Genomic DNA, 16836 nt, shown 5'->3' on the forward strand with positions numbered 1-16836 from the left:
AACAAACCAACAACACCCTGCACTGCTGTGGTACTGAACCCTTTGCCAAAGTATTATCCTCAACTGTGCTGCATGGCTTGTGCGTCTTTCTCTTTGTACAGCACCACACACAATCAGCATTCAGAGTAACAGCCGTGTTAGTCTGTATTCGCAAAAAGAAAAGGAGGACTTGTGGCACCTTAGAGACTAACCAATTTATTTGAGCATGAGCTTTCGTGAGCTACAGCTCACTTCATCGGATGCATCCGATGAAGTGAGCTGAAGCTCACGAAAGCTCATGCTCAAATAAATTGGTTAGTCTCTAAGGTGCCACAAGTCCTCCTTTTCTTTTTGCGAATCAGCATTCAGTAAGTAAGAGAACTGGGTGAGACATGGTAGGTCTGAAACTTCCCTTCTTCCACCCACAGTGTTGCTTTGATGGGTGATGATGAATTCACACACACACACACACACAAAGCGATCTGTCAGAGTCACAAGGCTGCAGGGAGGGAAGGCCTCTGGCTACGTACTAAAGAAAAACCCTTTGTAAGATGGAGAGTGAAAGCAGAGTCTACCAGGAAATGTGCAGCTTGCCTGCTTAGTCTGCTCTGGGGGTTGCGAAACTCCCCTCTCATGGTGGGACCGTTTGTGCTGAGGAAGCGGGGAGTGCCAAGGACACACTCACACCAGCCCAGAATATTCTGTGGCGGCGTCAAACAGCCCAGCCAGTTTGGGTTTGTGTAATTTAAAAGAGAAACTCCAGCTCCTGCCACGTACCCTGCCCCCCACCCTTCCTGGTTACCCAGAGATGTGGTAAATGAATGCCTGCTCCTCTCCCTCTCCGGCCTGTCTGCGCCTTTTTGACTCAAAAGAGCTGCAGGGTGGACAAAGAGCCGTTAGGGCTGAATCCTACAGTTCATTCCAACAGTGAAGCTTAAACCCTCTCTCATGAGCAGCACTTTTATTTTGGATCGTGTGTGCCCGAGGGGCTCCCCTCCACACACACATGGGGCTGGGACAGCTACCAATAGGTCACAGCCTATGTCCTGGTGTAGAAGAAGTTTAGGGAAAAGTCCTTGCTTATTCACGAAGGGACCGCAGAGAAAGTTAAAGCGGGGGGAAGGGACTGGATGGGGGAAAATCAAATGGGTGGGATTAGAGCAGGGGCCTGGCTGGCAGTCAGGAGTTAAGGCTCTCAGGGTATGTCTACACTGCACAGCGCGGCCACGGTAACGTGAGACATGGGCAGTGTAGACGCACTTTATCGTGGGGGGAGAGCTTTCCCTGCAATATAAAAAACCCCAGCCCGAATGGGGGGGAGGGGGGTAGTTTTCCCACCGGGAGCACGGCTCCCAGCGATAAAGCGCTGTCTATACTGGAGATTTTCAGTGCTACAACTTTTGTCGCTCAAGGGTGTGTTTTTTCACACCCCTGAACGACTAAAGTTTTAGCGCTGAAAGTGGCAGTGCAGACCCAGCCTTACTTATTATTTGTATAGCGTCAAGAGTGTGCTAGGCATTTTACAGACAGGTCTGAAGAGAGGGGCCAAGATCTTCAGCTCCTTTACATTGGCTAAGACAGCCAGAGCAATGTAAAAAGGCTTTAAAAGGATTCCCCAGTGCAGGAATGCGTCTGAGGACCCTTTGCAAGCCTTGGCATTAGGGGGCATGCCAGAGGCAGGAGAGGGCATGCCAGGCGCAGAGACATGGCACGCAGTGCTGCAGAGATTCCAGGCAGTGCAGCAGCCCATGGGGCAGTCCTAGGCGGCTGCTGTGACTTAGACAAGCCCCCAGTGCTGTCAAAATTATGCTAAGGGCTGCTCTGAAACCCTCCAGCCCACAGAGTAGCTCAGGATCAGGAGGGCACAAAGGTGGCTTAAAAGCTCTTAGGAACATAGCACAGAATCTCACCCAAGGTCCCTGCCCTAAAGAGCTAAGAACACATCCCAGCTCTGCTACCTTGAGCAAGTCACTTCTTTCTGTAAAACAGGAATGATAATTCTGACTTGCCCATAGGGGTTTTAGGAAACATCATTGTTTGTAAAGGGCTTGGAGATCCTTGGAAGAAAGGTGCTTTGTAGGTACGAAGTATCAGTAGTATTTATAAGAGTTGACGCATGATTGGGTCACAACCTTGTAAGTCCCTGGGGAAGAAACACTGCATACTGATATCAGGCAGATTGATCATTTCACAGAGCAGGCTGTCCTCATGAGGCCATTTTCTTTTTCTGGATAAGGATGGGGAGAGATCTCTGTGCACCATTTCTATACAAATATACTGTCTGTTCTGGTTGTTTCATGTCTCATTTCCCTCCCATGCTCCCATGAGATATTTCCATGTGAGCAGATGAATCTGCTTTATCCTCCCTTCTATCTGCTGAATTTAGCCAGGATTTACATTCTTTTAAATGAGGAACAAAAGGCAGGATACGGGAGCCCTGGGATCAGCAATTCAAGGCTCCTCAAAATAGCATTACTTTGCCTTACCTTGCAATTACACACCCTCTCCTGTATCACACGCACACACATCACAGCAATCTCTTCACTCCCCACAATAACTTTCTAAAGAGGCTGCTGTCGTCATGTAATCTCCTGGGAGACAGACACTCCACATGAAGTGCTGGGAAAGCACCGTGCAGCATTTACAAATCAGGTCTGCAGACAGAACACCAAACATTCTCTAATTTTTGCTGATCCCAGAATCAGTGGTCCTGCCAAGGGACATGCAGTGAGCCCTCACGGCCTACCTGGAATGAACAGACCTTTTCTTAGAGGTAGATGGATGAGAGAATCATAGAATCATAGAATATCAGGGTTGGAAAGTTTCAGAGTAGCAGCCGTGTTAGTCTGTATCTGCAAAAAGAACAGGAGTACTTGTGGCACCTTAGAGACTAACAAATTTATTTGAGCATAAGCTTTCGTGAGCTACAGCTCACTTCATCGGATGCATGCAGTAGAAAATACAATGGTGAGATTTTATATACACAGAGAACATGAAAGAATGGGTGTCACCATACACACTGTAACCAGAGTGATCAGGTAAGGTGAGCTATTACCAGCAGGAGAGGAAAAAAAAAAACGTTTTGTAGTGATAATCAGGAGGCCATCTAGTCCAACCCCCTGCTCAAAGCAGGACCAATCCCCAACTAACTCATCCCAGAGAAGAGTAGGACTGTGGATCCCCTGAAGTAGGGTGACCAGATGACAAGAACAAAATATCGGGAGACATGGGGGGCAGCCACAGGCTCACCCCCCCACCAGGGCCGGCTCTAGGTTTTTTGCCGCCCCAAGCAACAACAACAAAAAAAGCCAGAGTGCCGCTGAAGCAAAATATCGGGACAAATGGTACACTGGTCAGGACGCGGGACAAACAACTAAATATCGGGACTGTCCCGATTTTATTGGGACGTCTGGTCACCCTACTCTGAAGTGCTGCAAGGTGTTTGCAAGGGAGAATCACCCAGGAGCCGCCTCCGCAGAACGAGGGTGCATTCTGAGTGCTGTCAGCAGCTGATCCAAGAAGTGGGAGGTGGAAGGATTCTGAGTGGGAAGACTGTGGCTAAGAGGCAGGAGTCTTTTGTTGCACATTTCTTCCTGGGCTGCTTCCCCGAGGGTTGAGCTAGCCGGGCAAGCCTGTCTGGATGGGTGTCCAGACGACCAGCGTAGACACGCTGAAAGGGGAACTGGAACATAGACACAGAGACAGTGATAGTCTATTCTGTCTGGCGCGTACAGATAAGGAGCAGTAAGTGGCGGTTTATAATAGCCATTTGATATTTTTTTCCTGTCTATAAAAAAGGGTTTCCTTCGGTAACAAGAGCACAGGCTGTTCTGATTCCTGAGTATATACCTGATGTAATATGTCGTTAGCTCACAACTACGAGGGCTAGAAATAGTAATAGCCCTGCTTCTTGATTCTCCATTGCCTTGTGACTGATCATTCCAGTTACAAGGGATTATAGCCAGAATGGTTTAGCCCAATAGCGATCTACCCTTGGAAACATGCTAGTCTGATACCTATAATACAAGGGAACAGCAAGACAACCCTCTGACCTGAATTATTCAACAGACACAATTATAGATTTGGTAACAGCATAAACACATGCAAATTACTGACTTGAGAAATCCCCAAATGCTTGTTGCAGCTGGTTTGGGCTAGACGGAGGTGGTGATGCCAAACACCTTCTTAGCCCTGTACTTCACGGTGAGAGGCTAAGCCAGAGAGGAGTAGGCAATTAGAGCTGGGCTCAGAGAAGGGAGGAAGGTGCTGGGCTGATCAGGTCTTGTAGTGACTAGTGCTCCAAACCACCTGACATGAGAAGAAATGCTGCAGGGCAAACCATCTCCGGCCAATGCCTGAAAATCCCAGTACCTGATCAAGGAAGCCAGAGGCCTCCTGGCTGATGTCATGCTGGGTTTCCCAATGTGCTGTAATGCAGCAGTGGAATGAAAGGGGGAAAAGCATGCCACTGGTGGTCACAATTGAGACCCAGAGGAAAAACAAGAGTATAGTACTGGGAACCCTCAGCTCTCACGGATATCACCAGGAGTTGAGAGTACTCAGCACTTCACAATATCAGGCCCCACATGATGAGGGGAGGCCAATAAAGAATCAACAGCCCTATAGCCTGCAAGGGCTTGCTATGCCCACAATGAGCAGGTGGTGACAGGCTCCAGCGGAAACACAAGGATTGCCTTCGCTGATGAGAACATAGCAAGGCAATGGCCTGATTTCCAGGAAAGGAGAGCAGTGTGTCAGGGAGAATCAGTTACAAAGACTGAAGGCTTCTGCCTCAGCTCTCTGTCTCGCTCACAGAGACATGTGAGTGCTTGAGAGTTCAAAAGGCTAAATGAGAGACTATCACAGTACCCAATCTGGCGCAGGAAACTGTGGGTTCAGCAGGCAAATTATCAATAGGCACAGAGCAGAGCACAGGGGTGCAGGGACAGCTGAGTGACTGACTGCATTGCCCCCGAGGGTGGATCAGAACTGACGGGGGACAGGTTAGCTCCAACCAAGACCCAAAGAGAATCCCAGTCAGCCTCTCACTTCTCCAAGCTTAGTGTTCAGAGCATCCTGACTACAGATCAGGGCATCGTTTACAGCCTTTCAGATTAATTAATGCTACAAAACACAGGCAGGGACAGGAGTAGCCATACATCTCTGCCCTAATCCAACACCTTCCTTTCCATTCGCTCTCTTCTGGAGATGTGGCAGCAAAAGGGTTAATCCTGCAGGCCTCTAAACTAAGCTGTATTAGCAGGCACCATCTGTCCTTTTTCATTTGGTGATGCACGACCTATTTTGCTGTTTAGCGGAGCAGGCACTGCAGCTGTGGGTCTCCGTATTGCAGCACTGTGGCTGGCTCTGCACAATCCATCCCGTTGCCTGTCAAAGAGCCAGCTGAACAGACTGATGGAAGGAGGCCTCATGGGGCTAGCTAACAGGAACCTTACATGGGAAAGTTCCCAGCATGGCCCCTTCTCCAGAGCCACCTTGCTGCAGAAAGAGCTTTGGGTCTCCTGTGCATCAGACTCATGTCCACAAAGCAGCAGTTCACGTCAAGGAAGAGAAGGCATGCCAACTAGAGGCTTGCAAGAAACAGGAAGCAGGGAGGAAAGAACAAGACACCCAACCCAAAGCGCCTCTCCCCGCAAGCGTCCTCATCGCAAACAACCATAGGGAAGTGACTTCGAGGGTTTGCCTCAAGGTGATACTCTCCCATGGTGGAAAAGATCAAGACACATCCCCTGCAGTCTGCACGCAAAGGGTCACTGTCTCACACGACGGAGAGCAAAAGTGACGCTGACTAGAAACAAAAGCAGAGTCATTCTCACTCTTGATCACCTGCAGTGAGGTAGGGTCATTACGTAGACAGGGGATTTGAACCTGATTGTGTCTCTTCAAAGCCATCTGTGGTGAGGAGACCAGAGTTAAGGCTAAACCCCATCACAGGTCTATGACTGGCCTCCCAGGAATAGCACCCTGAGAAACACAGCCCTGCAAAGTTTGCTGTGCTCTGGAGGGAGAGGGGAAATTGGGTCTCTTTATCCCTAGCTCACACACCTGTCCTGCTCTGTCTCTGGTTTTCAAAACTCAGCAACAGCTTGAAGAAATAGAACATTCACAGGAGTTGCATAACAAACAGAGCATTCTTGTATCCATAGGGATGGAGTGAGCTGGGAAGTGCTGACAGAACTAATCACTAGGAAAGAGAGTATTTGCCATACTAATCAATCTCATCCTCTATTTTGCTTCAGACAATACTCTATACCTGATGCGTCAGAGGAAACTGATCTCCCCACTTAGGGTTACCAGATAGCAACTGTGAAAAAACAGGACAGGGGGTGGGGCACCTATATAAGAAAAAGTCCCAAAAAACGGGACTGTCCCTTTAAAAACGGGACATCTGGTCACCCTATCCCCACCCTTCAAAATAAAGCCAGGCCATTGTGCCGTCCTGTCCATGGTGGGAGGGTGGGTGAAAGGCATTGGAGAAGTCCTTCCTGATCTCTAAGGAATGAGCTCATGTCCTTCAGCATGTAACTAAAGATGTTATTAAAGGTCATAAAACCATCAGGACTTTCTTCAAATTCACCCATGGTATTTGACTCAACAAACGGCAGCAGAAGATTCCAAAGGTTAACGCCTCCCTATGTGAAATAGCATTTCCTCCTGAATTTACCTGCCATTCATTTAACTACACTATGCTGGCTGAAATTTTCCCTGTGCCCTGACTCAAAAGGTATGGATAGATTTTTTTCCCCCCCAAGTGTGGTTATGGTCAGAAAAGGAACATGGTAAAAATGACGTACTGACAATGCAGTACCCACTGAGGGCTCTGGTACCTAGAATGCTCTAGTTACAGGTCAAAACAAGAGTTACTGCTGAGAATTCAGCCTAGTGTGTGAGAATCAAGCTGGGATTTTTCAGCTTCCTGCATTACTAACACCATAACTATTCTCATCCTGAAAGCAAAATAGAGAGTGGATGGGGGTATCCAGTATTACATTTGGATTGATGCTTTTTACTGGTAGGAAACACTCTCTTAATTGGCTCATCCGCCACCAAAACCCTTACCCACTCACTGCCACCACCAAAGCCATCAGCAAGCCAGCAAAAATACTACCACCAGATGGGATTTAGCTTTACTTTTCTTACAGCCAACACTGGATTTCAAGGGCCACCTCCCCTAACACTACCTTTTCCAGCTGTTTTGGGGTAGGGACTTGTTTATTTTGGCTCAAGTAGTCATTAAACTGGATTTCTCAGTCAAGCAAACTCTTCGAAAATATAACTCCACCATTTGGTCTTTCCATTGGAATATGGTTCTGATCCAATCTGACAAATCCTAAAGTTCATCTAGACCAGTATCCCATCTCTGGCAGTGGCCAGCACCAGATGCCTCAGAAGAAGGTGTAAGAATCCCACAGCAGCAGAAGTCGGGTAATCTGCCCCCCACATTAGGTCTCAAAGTGATCTCTAACTATTAGAGATTGCCTTAAGCCCTGAAGCCTGAGGTTTAATATCCCTTGTTTAATATTCCTTATGATAATTCTGGATATTCTTGTTATCCATATAAATGTCTGATCACTTTTTGAATCTTGCTAAATTATTGGCATCAGTGACTTCCTGCGTCAATGAGTTCCACAGTGTAATTACCATTCCTCCTCCTGCCTTCTTTCCTATGCTCCCTCTAGAGTTTCATGGTATGCAGTGCATGTACTTACTCCTGCTCTGTCCATCTAGCATTAGCTGCAACGAGTAATAAGCTTCCCAACATATGCCACAATGATGGTGCCCACATTCCTTCTGTTAGGGTGGATGTGTCCTCACACACTTTGGGAAAGAAGAGCTGTACCTGACAGTAAAGGCCCTCAATATGGGTAGAAGCCGGGCCTGATTACAGCCCTCTGGCTTGGGGCCCAAAACCCTGCTGCAGGGCTGGCCACCAGGCCACTGCCAGTATTTATGAGTTTAATTCTCTTTGCTTTGGGAAGCAAGTCGGCTCAAGAATGTTACTGGTCCAGAGCCAAGGAATAAACATCCTCCTTGCAGACCAGATTCCGCAGGCCTCTTTCATTAGCCATGTCTTGTAAGTAATGAAACAGGAAATAAATGAAACTCAGCAAGGGCAAATGATGTCCCTGAAGGCAGGAGCGTGCTTGCAGCTATGATGGCAAGGGGAGAGGAAGGAGTGGCCGACGTGGCCAGTTCTGGAAATGAAAGGGCAGCTTTTGCTGAGAATCTGCTGGGGGAATGTTCCCATTTTCTTAACCAGAAACAGCTGTGACAAGGGGAAAGAACAGCGTTCCTGGAACTGAAGAGCCACACCTCCAATCTGACAGGCAGAGGGAGTAGGAGGCTGGGACGGAGTTTCCACCACATATTTCTTGGCCCCCAAATAAGAAAAAAAATATTTAATTTTCCAGGGGTATGAGCCAGGTGGAAAATGCATGGAGCTTTTTCCCTTTGAAACTTGTTTTGATCAGGGTCCTCCTGTTTAACATGTAATCTCACCCCATCATATTGTCATGAAGCAACCACACTTGGGCTCCCCACTACATGGAGTCCATTAGAATCCCTTGTTAGCTGTCCCTGTAGGTAGCCAGCTGCCCTATCCTCTACTGAGAGAGACAAGGTGCGTGAGGTGATATCTTTTGTCGGATCAACTTTTGTTGGTGAAAGAGACAGGCTTTCCAGCTGCACGGAGCTCTTCAGACCTCACCCACCTTCTCTCATATCCTGGAACCAACACGACGACAACAACACTGCAAACTATCCTATGCTGGCAACCTGCTGCCACACTTAGTAGGTTGTGGGTGGGGGAAGCAGAGTGCTTAGCATCATCCTTAGCTCCTGAGCTATCCTGGGAAGGTGAATAGGGTCTGCTCTGTTGCACCAGCAACCCTGATTGGTTATACCAGCTTGTGGCACTCTTAAGGACTTGTCTACACTTAAAACGCGACAGTGGCAAAGCTGTGCCACTGTGTCACTTCAGTGTAGACACTACCTATTCCGATAGGAGGGTCTTCCCATTGGCCTGGTTAATCCACCTACCTGCGAGGCAGTAGCTAGATCAACAAAAGAATTCTTCCGTAGCGTTATCTACACTGGGAGTTAGATCGGCTTAACGACATTGCTAAGGGGCATGGAGTTTTCACACCCCATGACCCAGTTAAACTGACCTAATTTTCTAGTGTAGGCCAGGCCTAAAAACCCTCTTTCCTGCCTTGCTGTTTACCTCATACACTGGTATGTATTCCCCATAGTCACTGCTTAATCAAACTAGGCAAATTTAGCTCCGATTGGACTGAATTACCTGCATCCACTGAAGTCAGTGGGAGATTTACCATTGCATTCAGTGGGAGCAGGCCCTGCATCTTCCCCCATAAAGTAGTCCCTTCCACACACTAGTCATTTTTGTTGCTCCTCTCTGAATTCATTGCTGTTTGGTAGTATCTTTCTGGCAATCAGGTTCCCAGAGCCTAATGGAACAGTCAGGTGTGGTTAGATCAGATCTACTGAGATGTGGTCTCTCTCTTTCTCTGCTCTGGGCTGTGATGCTATCTCCACAGAGTGCTATAGACTGGTACAAAATAGCAAGAGTTGCTGGGTATCGTGCAGTGGTCTCCGAGATACGGCACCTATCCTCCGTTGTAAGTACTGTGGCAGCATCTCAGATGATGCTCAGGGGTAACTGCTAGCAGTTTTAAAGAGTGACCACGGCACTTTAAATGGCCTCTTTCGCGCATGGAGCTCCCCTGCTTGCGAGGCTCCAGTCATGCTCATTAGGAAAGAAATCTGACAGCAGCCCCTGTGACTGCTGCAATTCCTGCTGAAATGTGTGGCTCTGGGTTGACTCCAGAGTTACACTGGGATTTAAATAGCCCTTACTCCTGCTCCAGTGCTTCCAGCAGCCTTCGCCCCCTCTATCCCAGCTCCAGAGTCATAGTGGGATTTACACAGCTCTCATTCCTGAGGAAACAGTGGTGCCTCCAGATCCATCTAGGAAGGGGACTCTTCACATGTGACCATGACCAGAAACAGAACATGGCAGCAGCTGGGAAATCTGGCACTGGACACAGAGAAGAATCCTATCCCCCAGCCAAGAACAGAGAGTGTCTCTTTAACATCTAGCAGGACAAAATTCATAAGCCCTGCCAAACCTCAGGATTTGTTCCTACATCTGGTGTGCAAGGGGTGGTTGGGAAAGCATGTATGAATGAGAGAGGCGCTCAGGAGGAAGGGAAGCAGGTTTACCATGGCCCTCTGTAACCCTCTCTGTTGTGGAACCGAGCAAGACACCAAAGTGCCTAGAGACACTAATGCTGCAAAGAAAAAGAGACTTTTAATTTCAGTCGCCTGTCAAAAAGAACAGTCCCGCTGGCCTCCTGCCACCAAAGCTTTGCATACTGGTGCCAAGGCCCGGGCTTAAGATGTTTGGTGCTTGGAGCTAGCAGAAGGTTTGTGCTGGGAAGTCACTGCCATTTATTGTTCAGAATGAACGTTTCTTTGTAACCAGGAAATGCTGCTGCTGTCCTCTTGTCTTCCAGCCTTGAGCTCTGCTGTAGACTTGGAGAAAAGGCCCTGCCCTTGAAGGTAGCATTTGTTTCCTGCTGGTATTAGTTGACTCAAACTCCACTGCAGTCAATGGATTTGGACCCACTCATGCTTGCAGTGAATTTGGCCCTATGAATCAATGCAAATTCCATGCATCCTGCCCCGTCCCTCACTGTACTTAGTGCAGGAAGTGACCGGAACAAGGTGCACAGTAAAGGCATAGTCTTAACAAGCTCAGGAGTCAGCAAATCCTGTTTATGAAGAGTCAAGGGGTATGGAAGCAAAGCCAGGAGGAAGGGAGCTAGGATAGAAGGGTTGGGCAAAGTAGCCATGGCTGTCCATTCACAACCTGCTAGCCCCTCTTACTCAGCCCCAGATGAAATAAGTCAACAGCAGAAGAAGGAAAGAAGGGGAACAGGGCTTTCCAGAGTGGGACCAAGTGTTTCCAGGGTTCCCTAGGAAGCTGAGAGGGCACGGGGCCCAATTTATAACAGAAACAGTGGGAGATTTTTTTAACCAGCTTTCTTGTTACAATGCAGAGAGCCAGTGGCTGACTGCTCGCATGCCCACTGGCATCTGGATGCATGGCTCTCAGCAAAGAAGGAACCACCCAGGTTATGTGTTGTAAGGGATTGTGTGCTCATTCTAGCAGCACTGGGAGCCAGAGCTGACTCCCGCCTCTTTGCCAGCTTTCCTTTCATCTGCCTCCCTCTGGCACTTAGTTGCTAGGTAAAGAGGGAAAGCAAATAAGCCTGACACACGCCTGTGACAGCACCTGCTTGTGTCACGGTCAAATGAACTGACAGAAAGGAACAGGAAGAAATTAATTAATAAAAATCACGACAACCATGACATGTCAGAGCCTGCGGAGTGGGAAGGATTAGGAGTACCGACCAGCAGGGCTTAATTTGTAATGAAAGAGGTGCCGGGACTCAAGCAAATGTTTTTATTTTCATACCTGACGCAGCAAGCCCAGAGGTACTAGGGCTATGAACTGCCCAGCCTAGAGATGCCGGTGCTCAGCCCTGGCACACTTTAAGCTCTGTTGACAAGACTTCTCTGGGGACAAACAGCTGAGCTAGCTGCAGTAGGCAGCCACTCTCTGAAGGATAATGCGTCGCCCTTTTAATAGAGAAGGAAGGATTTCCCTTTGCTTTCGCTTTCTCCAGTGGCCGGCGGGTTTGCAGCCCTCTGCTCTGCAGACAGGGCTGTGGGACAGGCTGCAGAAGGGTGGCTGTGTGCATGATCACACCCTTTGATAAGAGTGTGTTACGTTGCCAAAGCATCGGTTCTCTATGTCTCAGCCAGCAGGGCTTCTTGCTTCCCTGTCTCCTATCTTGCAGGGCAAAGATCCACCACAAATCCCAGGCCTAACCATTTGTGCCACAGAAGACAGTTTGGGGTCATCTGCGTCGGGGTCCATCTATGCTAGGAAATGTAACGTGGCTGAGGAACATGTTATCACATGACAGCACCCCAAATGTGTTAGAACCTGACTTGGTCGCAAAGAACCAAACTGTAGTATATTCACGTTACCATCAGTTTTCTAGCGTAGAGAAGTCATAGGAAAGGCCTCTGAACAATTCAGAGTCAGAGATATGGGAGCGTTAGCCTCCTTTCTGCCAGTTTAAGGCCCCATCTCCACTGATTTTCGACCTGTGTTTGGAAATCAAAGTTGACGCATGATTCAGAAATCGTCGTAATGTGTCTGTAATTACCATTTGGCCAGCTAGCACATGGGGGGCCCAAACCACAGGAGAACAGGATTCAAAAACCACCTGAGAGGCTAGGTTTTTACTTAGCCGAGCATGGTATTTCTGGCATTGTTTGGGCCTGTCTGCACTGGACAGCCCAGCAATGGTAGATCCCCATTTGGCTACCTATCACCCATGCCTCACGTGTGCTTAAGCACAGTTTCAAAAGCCAGTGCAGACAGAGTGCCTTCCTCCCACGTCAGAAAAATAAAACCCAGCTGACGATCCTAGCCACCTGAGTGATAGCACCACAATTCTCCGGCAATAAGCCGGCTCCTAAAATCCCAGCAAGGCCTTTAAAGCTGGGGGCTTGGACCCAACACTATTCAGTGAAGTCATGGGCAGCAGTGTTAGCTGTTTATGTAATTACCTCAAAATAATCTGCAGAGTGGCTAACCCTGAGCCTTCCCCTGGTAGCTCTGCATAGAACCAGTGTCCCTTGTGGAAATGGTTTACAGAAAGCTAGGGGTAATTTTACAACCCAGCAAAAAGCATAGCTATCCTCCTTGTTAAGAATCCACCCACTCTCTCTCTCTCTCAGGTGTTTTTAAGGTTTGTCTCTCCATGGTACCTGTTATACAACAGCTTCTGGGACCTTTGTTGCTCTCAGTTCTTCAGCCTTTCAATGGAGTATTGTGCTCCCACATACGTGGGAAAGATTTTTAAACAGTCTTAATGAGACAAGCGTAAGCCGATGCCCATAATTTTACTGGCACGCCTCCGTTCTGGTGTTTTAAGTGGTGTATCTACTTTCCCACTGAGGTTTATATTTTCCAGTGTTTCCAATCCCTAGTTTTTATTTTCTAAGTTATGGGGGAGACTTAATCACCATCCCCACTTGGCTGACAGCCTGCTTCAGACACTGTTCCTACCCCAAGCTCCCCTTTTCCCAATCACATACATGCTGTAGGTGTTGATATAGTGAAGGTCTGGCAGAAACAGCCAGAGTTAGCTACATCTGATCATAACTAACTCGCTTCCTCCGGTGATGTCATCCCCCTGGTTTCATGTCTAGCCTACTTGAAGGTACAAAAATGACACTAAACTGTGCCATGGAAATGTAACTGTAAAACCAAGGTTTCAGAGTAGCAGCCGTGTTAGTCTGTATTCGCAAAAAGAAAAGGAGGACTTGTGGCACCTTAGAGACTAACCAATCTATTTGAGCATAAGCTTTTGTGAGCTACAGCATCCGATGAAGAGAGCTGTAGCTCACGAAAACTTATGCTCAAATAAATTGGTTAGTCTCTAAGGTGCCACAAGTCCTCCTTTTCTTTTTGTAAAACCAAGGTTTAGGGTGAAAAGATAAACCTAACCTATAGGTATAAACACAGATGAAATTCAGCCCTGTGCAGTGGGCCAGCATTAGGCCTTAGTACCACTTAAGTCCAATGGGAGTTAGGAGGTGAATTTCACCCTTAATTTGTTATAGTAGGTGAACAGATGCAATTGTTCCGTGGCAAAGCAACGTGATGTCAAATATTATTTTGAGACCCGTCACAATCCTGCCTCCCGGGCCTGCAGGATTAGCATCCGGACAAAACTAGAAAAAACTCCCAGAAGCAATAGGACGACAGGCTGCCCTCTCTTGAGCAGTGGTTCCCCACCAGTGCTTCCTGGCCTCAGCTATAATAGCACCATAGACTTTGGCGACCAATAATCTGGGCTCGCCTATATGAACTTTTGAATTGGGCTCCACTGCACCCACACTGTTCGCCACCCACCTATTTAACTGTGGGGGTGTCATGGAGATTGGGTCATTTCAAATCTCAGATTCACTTGTTCGACGGCGCCTGTTCTAACCCCACAAGAGAGCTCTGCTTCCCACCTCCAGGTACATCAGCTAAGCTCAACAGCTCCTGTTCTACGGCACCAGCATGAAACTCAGGGTACTCTAAGCCCCTCCTGGTCCACCCCTTCCTCTGTTTTCCATTCAGTGGCATGCACTCTCACAACCTAGTGGTGCTCAGACAACCCCTTCCCCTGCCCCACCACACAGGTGCTATCACACACCCCTGCCCCCCACTTACCCAGCGGTTCAGACTCTGATCTAGCGCAGAGCTCAGGGGCTGCTCCTAATAACAGCAATGCAGAGCTTCGGAGTAACCCACATGTCACAGCAGCTACCAGGGCACTGCACACCATAGGATACAGTGCCCGGTACTGTGGCTGGCAGCCCCAGAGCCAGGTGAAATCAGTACAGGTGCCAAGAACGCTTGGGGAACCCTAGGCAGGGGGATGGAGAGAGGATTCAGATATCAGGGTGATGGGCAATCTTATAAAAACCTGGATAGGGAGAGGGCATCACTGGACCCTTGATATCTTCCCATTGGGACAGCCATCCCTGAACCCCTCAAGGGGGATGGGAGAGTCCCATGGGCTTTGGGGCGGGGGGAAAATCTCTTTCTTACCTACTGTGGGTTCCCCCTCCTGTTCGAGGCTCCGCTTCACTCAGCAGCTTCCCTTGTTCTGTCCCCACTTTCCATGATGTCACCCAGCAGCCCTGCCCGCCCAGCCAATGGCAGCCTCCCCATCACAGTGCTGTTCCGGGTTTGCTGTGTTTGGGGTTTCCACTTGGCAACAGTTGCCATAGCAACAGAAGGGGAACTCCATCCCCTGGACCTCTACCTTCCCCCCCGCCAACTCATTTGGTATTGCCTACAGCCCTTATTAAGCAACCCCTGGCAGCAACCAAAAGGAGCAGGGCTGGGGGTGCGCAGGGGACTAAAATAAGGGGATGGCTTTACATTCCATTGCAACACAAGGATGGGGGGGGGGCACTTTGGGGAGGGCAGGGTAGGAACCGTAGGGACTCTGATCTCCCTCCTTAATAGGCACCATTAGCCAGTATGGGTCTCCCACCCAGTGTGCAGAGGAGCCAGGTGGTATCTCTGCATATCCAGCCCCCTAGCACACACTGTGATATCTAGCTGCTTTGTTCCTCAGTCCATGTGCTTGGTGCAGGGCAGGGATTCGTTTTGCATTCCAAGCCAGATGCTCTTTTGCAGGGAATACAGTAGATGCGACATCCCGCAGCCCCAAGTCTAGATGCTACAAGCCAGAGAACACTGCATTCTCATCAGCCCGGAATACCGTGCAGGGGAAGAGATTTGCTGCATTCTCTTTCACAGATGCTTTGAGGCGAGAGGGGGGGGAGGTATGCCACCGTTGAGGCCCGCAGCACATTTCAGAAGGAAAAGCAGCTCGATGCTTTCTGCAGCCCAAGCCGTGGAGCTGCTTTTCCTTAGCAGGAGAGAGACTGCTGCATTGGAGAACTCCTCACACCACACTGAACGAAAGGGAAAATGCAGTGTCCTACACTATGCTGGTCCTAGTGTTATACATAGGGCATATTCTCTTCCCCTGCTGCTGAATAAATTATCTGTATGAAATACGAACACACCTTTCAAAAGATCACAGGATAAGCAGCTTGCAGGGGTGAAGTCATTTAACACGAACAATTTCCTAAAAAACAATTCTAAAAACCTTGTCAAAGCAAACAGAGTGGCTTTAGCAAAGGCAGGTGAAAGGTAAGGAAAGAGGTGATCAGTAAGAACTAGGAAGAACCTGATCATCAAAGTACAGGAATGATACCACAAAACTCAAGACGTGTGAGCTTGCCTTCGAAAGGTGAAGAAAAAACACTCATCAAAACCCTAAGAGAAACATTAGGGAAGCACAAGGTGGGGGTGAAGAAAAATACTGATACATCCTGCTCACTAAACCTATTATTTGCAAAAGCAAGAGACGACGGGTGCTCTGCAGCATCCTGTCTTTGTACAGTGCCTAGCAGAGGACTCCCAAAGTGGATTGGGGTGCTTGTGTACTACAAATAGCAACAAGGGGAGGCCACACATAGTTTTCCTGCATATCAAGAAAAATGTTCTTTCAGGAATCACATCAGAGAATAATCCACAAGGTCTCAGCCCTGAACAGGTTGGGATAAAAGGAGAGATATGTTCTGCCATCAAAATCTGCCTCAGGGCAGATTTTATTCTATGCTGCAGAAGATACACATTGCTCAAAGGGGAGCATGGAGGGTAGTAAGCATGAAGGTGATGGTCACAGGTTACAGTGCAGAAGAAACTGCTACACTCAAAAGCAGTAAAACTAGAGTTGTTGTCTTGTGGGAGTAGGGAAAGAGTATAGGACCACATTAAAGGCACACAACACTGATAGAAATAGAGAGCTATTAAAACGCTCAGAGATGTCAGCTATGAAAACACACAGAAGACAAGCTCCAGCTAAGACAGGGTCAAAGCTCAAAAGGAATTTACCTTTAATTTCTTCATACACAAGAGTAGAAGAGACAGAAGAACAGGGACAGCACTTGGAACAATCACTTCCGTAATAGGGAGTTTGAAATGTATATAAGAGAAAATGACAGGGTCTGTTTGTTAGTTGCACAGAGTGGAGTTCTCTGGTTGGACTTTCTGGTCATCCTCTACCCTCTCAATTCTGGCAGATGTAGTCTACAGTATGTATCACCACTGCCAGCCTGTGTTGCGTGCAGGTCAAAAAGAGAAGAATGCAGCTACAGATA

This window comes from Chelonia mydas, chromosome 19 (assembly GCF_015237465.2).
Source record: "Chelonia mydas isolate rCheMyd1 chromosome 19, rCheMyd1.pri.v2, whole genome shotgun sequence".
In the NCBI taxonomy this organism is placed as follows: Eukaryota; Metazoa; Chordata; order Testudines; family Cheloniidae; genus Chelonia; species Chelonia mydas.